This window comes from Salvia miltiorrhiza, chromosome 1, assembly GCF_028751815.1.
Source record: "Salvia miltiorrhiza cultivar Shanhuang (shh) chromosome 1, IMPLAD_Smil_shh, whole genome shotgun sequence".
Lineage (NCBI taxonomy): Eukaryota > Viridiplantae > Streptophyta > Magnoliopsida > Lamiales > Lamiaceae > Salvia > Salvia miltiorrhiza.
In genome coordinates this window covers 18,338,941-18,344,937 of record NC_080387.1, presented here as the reverse complement: position 1 = coordinate 18,344,937, position 5,997 = coordinate 18,338,941, and the positions used below count along the sequence as shown (strand labels likewise).

The following is a 5,997-nucleotide window of genomic DNA, read 5'->3' as shown; positions in this document are numbered from 1 at the left end:
TGGTATCATCAAAATAAGGGTTAGGATATTCCACAAGGTTCCCAACAGATAGTTTAAGTTCTAATCTGCATTCCCTGTGGAGATGATTTTGGAATATTTCCTCTTATTACTTGTTGAGACTACGTGCACTTGTGTATTGAATTGTGTTAATCGGATTTTACCACAAACAAGTTTTTGGCGCCGTTGCCGAGGAATGAAACTAGAATTTGTGTTGTTTCAGTTACCTTGCATTTTAGTTTTTATATTTTGTATCTTGATCTGAATTTCTCGATCTCTTTCTCAATAGGTTCCTTTGTGTATGAACAAGCATGAAGGCCTAGCGTTACTCGTGTTCGATCCAGAGATTGAACGTACATTTAGAAAGAGAAGAAAAGAGCAACTAGATCGACGTCTTAAAGAGATGGCTGCAGAGGATAATAACAATGGTCATAACGCCATTGTGTTGGTCGACGATAGAACATGCCCTATACGGGAATATGCTGCACCTGCTTTTAACGAGCTTAATCCGGGCATTCAACGACCAGAAGTTCAAGCTGCACAATTTGAGTTGAAGCCTGTGATGTTTCAGATGCTCCAAACAGTGGGACAATTCAGTGGTCAGGCTACGGAGGACCCTCATCTCCATCTTCGCTCATTCTTGGAAGTGGCTGATTCGTTTAAGCTACATGGCGTTACACCGGAAGCTCTGAGGTTGAGGTTATTTCCGTTTTCATTGCGAGACAGAGCCAGAGCTTGGCTCAATACGTTCCCACCCAACTCAATTTCCACATGGAATGAGCTAGCAGAAAAGTTTCTACTAAAGTATTTCCCTCCGACAAAAAATGTAAAATTTCGAAATGAAATCATATCATTTCAACAATTGGAGGATGAATCTGTGAGTGAAGCCTGGGAAAGGTTCAAAGAGCTGCTAAGAAAATGCCCACACCATGGAATTCCACATTGCATTCAGATGGAGACATTCTATAATGGTCTCAATGGTCCTACTCGTATGGTGTTGGATGCTTCAGCAAATGGTGCTATTCTTTCTAAGTCGTATGACGAGGCTTATGAGATTCTAGAGAGAATTGCTACCAACAATTATCAATGGTCTAATTCAAGAGCTCCAACGGGTAAAAAGGTAGCAGGAGTACTTGAAGTTGATGCTTTGACAGCCTTGTCAGCTCAAGTAGCATCAATGAGCAACATGTTGAAGAACCTTAGTGTTGGGAGTAAACCACCACAAGCACCAGTGGTAACATCTCAAGCACCTGTGGTAACTCAACCGGTGGCAGAGATCTCTTGTGTTTACTGTGGCGATGCTCAATGCTCATACCTTTGAGAATTGTCCTTCGAATCCCGCTTCAGTTTACTATATAGGGAATCGTAATGCCAACCACAACAATTCCTACTCTCACTCTTACAATCCGGGATGGAGACAACACCCAAATTTCTCATGGAGTGATCAGGGAACGAGTTCGAATGGTGGACAGATGCAAGCTAAGGCTACTTATCCACCAGGTTTCCAACAACAACAAAAGCCTCCACAAGCTACTCAAAGCAACTCTTTAGAGACGTTACTGAAAGAGTATATGGCTAAGAATGATGCTGTAATTCAGAGTCAAGGAGCTTCATTAAGAAATCTTGAGGTTCAAATGGGGCAGCTTGCAAACGAAATCAGAACTCGAGCACAAGGTACACTGCCTAGTGACACCGAAAATCCAAGAAAAGATAAGGAGCAGTGTAAAGCGGTTACATTGAGAAGTGGCAAAGGTTTAGATTTGAATGAAGATAAATTGAAGAGAAAATCTGAGCCCACTTCAATCCAAAAAGATGTGGAGAAGGGTGATGAAGCAGGAACTTCAAAGCTAACCAATGTTGATTCTGGGACAAATGCTTCAGCATTTTCTCAGCAAACTGGAGCAGAACAGTCACATGTGAAACCGCCGCCACCATTTCCACAACGATTTCAAAAGAAGCAGGATGATGCTCAATTCAGAAGATTCTTGGATGTTTTAAAACAACTCCACATCAATATCCCTCTAGTTGAAGCTTTGGAGCAAATGCCAAACTACGTGAAGTTTTTGAAAGATATTTTGACAAAAAACAGAAGGCTTGGGGAGTTTGAAACAGTAGCTTTGACAGAAGGTAGCAGCGCTATTCTAAAGAACAAAATCCCTCCTAAATTGAAGGACCCTGGTAGTTTCACTATACCATGTTCCATTGGAGGTCGAGATGTAGGTAAAGCTCTTTGTGATTTAGGAGCTAGCATTAACTTAATGCCACTTTCAGTTTTCAAGAAGTTGGGAATTGGAGGAGCAAGGCCTACCACAGTTACTCTACAATTGGCCGATCGTTCCATGGCTCATCCGGAAGGAAAAATTGAAGATGTTTTGGTACAAGTCGACAAATTAATTTTTTCGGCAGATTTTATCATTCTTGATTATGAAGCGGATAGAGAGGTGCCAATTATCTTGGGAAGGCCATTTTTAGCAACTGGACGAACTTTGATAGATGTTCAAAAAGGAGAGTTGACAATGAGGGTAAATGATCAGCAAGTTACCTTCAATGTTTTCAATGCTATGAAGTTTTCTGACGAGATTGAAGAATGCTCTGCAGTGAGTGTCATTGATGCTATTGTGGCTGAAAAAGTGAACAAGGAAATCTGTGGAGGAGATGTGAATGGAATTTCTCTTGAAGAGGTTGAAGAAATAGGTGATGAAGAAGAGGCTCAAATCACATGGGTTAAATCAAAGCAAAACTCTTCCAACATCGGGAGAAAATTTGAATCTTTGGGGTTATCGGAAAGGGAGTTCAAACCACCTAAACCTTCCATTGAAGAACCACCACAGCTTGAGCTGAAACCCCTGCCTTCACATCTTAAATATGCCTACTTGGGAACTGAAGAAACTTTGCCCGTGATAATTTCAGCCATTCTCGACTTAGAAAAGGAGAATATGTTGCTTGATGTGTTGAAGAGGTATAAGAAGGCAATTGGCTGGACAATTGCAGATATAAAGGGTATATGTCCTTCTATTTGTATGCACAAAATTTTATTGGAAGAAGGATGCAAAAATTCTGTAGAGCAGCAGCGGCGACTTAATCCAGTTATGAAAGCAGTCGTTAAAAAAGAGGTGATCAAGTGGTTAGATGCTGGAATAATATATCCGATTTCGGATAGCTCTTGGGTCAGCCCTGTTCAATGTGTTACAAAGAAGGGTGGAGTCACGGTGGTGGTCAACGAGAATGATGAATTGATTCCTACAAGGGTAGTAACGGGATGGCGTGTTTGTGTGGACTACCGGAAGTTAACCAATGCTACCAGAAAAGATCATTTCCCGCAACCTTATATTGACCAAATGCTTGATAAACTAGCAAGGAATGAGTATTTTTGTTTTCTCGATGGCTACTCCGGTTATCATCAAATCACCATTGCACCCGAAGATCAACATAAAACAACTTTCACATGTCCTTATGTCACTTTTGCTTGTAGGTGAATGTCATTTGGGCTATGCAACGCACCTGCCACCTTCCAACGGTGTATGATGGCAATATTTTCTGATATGGTGGAGACATCGCTGGAAATATTCATGGATGATTTTTCGGTCTTCGGTGATACTTTTGGTATATGCTTGGCTAACTTGGAAAAAGTGTTGGAAAGGTGTGAGGAGACAAATTTGGTGCTAAATTGGGAAAAATGCCATTTTATGGTGCAAGAAGGTTCGGTCTTGGGTCATCGAATTTCCAACAAGGGCATTGAAGTGGAACGAGCAAAGACCGAAGTTATTGACAAACTTCCACCTCCTACATCAGTTAAAGGTGTTCGAAGTTTTTTAGGCCACGCGGGTTTCTACAGGAGGTTTATTCGAGATTTCTCAAAAATCTCAAAACCGCTAAGTTCTTTGCTAGAGCAGAATCGGCCATTTGAATTCACTAAGGAGTGTTTAGATGCCTTTTTGCATTTGAAGAAAGCACTTGTAACAGCTCCCATCATTGTTGCTCCGGATTGGTCTCTTCCTTTTGAATTAATGTGTGACGCGAGTGACTTCGCAATAGGTGCTGTTCTTGGGCAGAGAAAAGAGAAGATCCTTCACTCTATTTATTATGCTAGCAAGACTTTGACCGATGCTCAGTTAAATTACACAACTACTGAAAAAGAACTATTGGCTGTTGTTTTTGCATTTGATAAGTTTAGATCTTATCTGGTGGGCACTAAAGTAGTGGTTTATACAGATCATTCAGCGATCAAATACCTCATTTCGAAGAAGGACGCCAAGCCACGACTTATTCGATGGGTTTTACTTCTTCAAGAGTTTGATTTGGAAATTAGGGATAGAAAAGGAACAGAGAACCAAGTTGCTGATCATCTCTCTCGGCTGGAAGATGGACGAGAAAAAGGATTTGAAGAGCCAATCAAAGAAACTTTTCTTGACGAACAACTTCTGTTGGTGAAACAAGTATTTACTCCTTGGTTTGCTGACTTTGTTAACTACTTAGTGAGTGGGCTGCTTCCACCAGATTTGAATAGACAGCAACTAAAGAAGTTCTTTCATGATGTAAAGATGTATTATTGGGATGACCCCTTTCTGTACAAAGAATGCTCCGATCAGATTTTGAGGCGATGTGTGCCTGAAGATGAAGTTCCAAGCATTTTGGAGCAATGTCATTCAACCCCATATGGAGGACATTTTGGAGGGCAGAGGACAGCAGCTAAGGTTCTACAATCGAGCTACTTTTGGCCGTCTATCTTTAAAGATGCTCATGCATTTGTAAAGAGATGTGATAGATGCCAACGTGTGGGAAATGTGTCTGCTAGGAATGAAATGCCCTTAAACAACATCCTTGAAGTCGAATTGTTCGATGTTTGGGGAATTGACTCCATGGGACCGTTCCCTCCCTCTTTTGGAAATCTCTACATCTTGGTCGCTGTAGATTATGTTTCGAAATGGATTGAGGCAGTAGCAACGCCTACTAATGATTCAAAAGCAGTGGTAAAGTTTTTGCATAAGAATATTTTCACGCGTTTTGGAACTCCGAGAGCCCTTATCAGCGATGAAGGGACCCATTTTGTGAACAAGCTGTTGGAGAATTTATTGGCTAAGTACAATGTGAAGCACAAAATTGCCACTGCCTATCATCCTCAAACAAACGGTCAAGCGGAGTATTCTAATAGGGAAATCAAGGGGATACTTGAGAAGGTCGTGAACCCCAACAGAAAGGATTGGTCTCAAAGGTTGGAAGACGCTCTATGGGCCTACCGAACTGCCTTAAACGCCCTTAGGAATGTCCCCATATAGGCTGATTTTTGGAAAAGCATGTCACTTGCCTTTGGAGCTGGAGCACCGAGCTTATTGGGCCATCAAAAAGCTAAACATGGATCTTAGAGCTGCTGGTGAAGTTCGGATGTTGTAGCTGAATGAACTTGAAGAGATGAGGTTGTTTGCTTATGAAAATGCTAAGCTTTATAAGGAGAAAACCAAGAGATGGCATGACCAGAAAATACAACCTCGTGCCTTTGAAGAAGGGCAGCAGGTGTTGCTTTTCAACTCTCGTTTGAAGTTGTTTCCAGGAAAGTTAAAGTCAAGATGGTCAGGACCGTTTACAATTGTCAAGGTTTATCCCTATGGAGCTGTTGATCTGCGAGAAGATCATTCGGGTCGTGAATTCAAAGTAAATGGCCAGAGGGTGAAGCATTATTGGGGTGGAGATGTCAATCGTCACAAGACCTCCACCATCCTGAACGAGCCATGAAGAAGGGGGTAACTTGGGTTGTCTAGAAAATCAAGCACTATCTTAAAGACAACCCAATCAAGTCGAGGGCCACTTTGGTTCCTCATTTTCATGTTTTTGCTATTTTATTTTTATGCCTTTAATTTATGTTTTTTTTCTTATGTTTCTGGTTTTTGTCGATGTTTTGCAGGTAATGGTCTATCAATTAGCTGAGTTGAAATCAAGTTTGGGGGTTGAGGAGTTTTATGATTAGTTGTGACAGCAAGGTGTGGGTGAATCATGGTTTTTGAA

The 5,997-nt window shown here is 41.3% G+C and overlaps 1 non-coding gene and 1 pseudogene across 1 annotated transcript; one reads left to right on the top strand and one right to left on the bottom strand.

Annotated features, from left to right (window-relative positions):
• Positions 1–827: 827 nt before the first annotated feature.
• On the bottom strand, positions 828–933 carry LOC131007362 (small nucleolar RNA R71). The gene has a single exon (XR_009096065.1). It is a non-coding gene; the product is annotated as a small nucleolar RNA R71 (small nucleolar RNA).
• Positions 934–1,469: 536 nt separating this feature from the next.
• LOC130991617 (uncharacterized) lies at positions 1,470–5,727 on the top strand (annotated as a pseudogene).
• Positions 5,728–5,997: the final 270 nt, after the last annotated feature.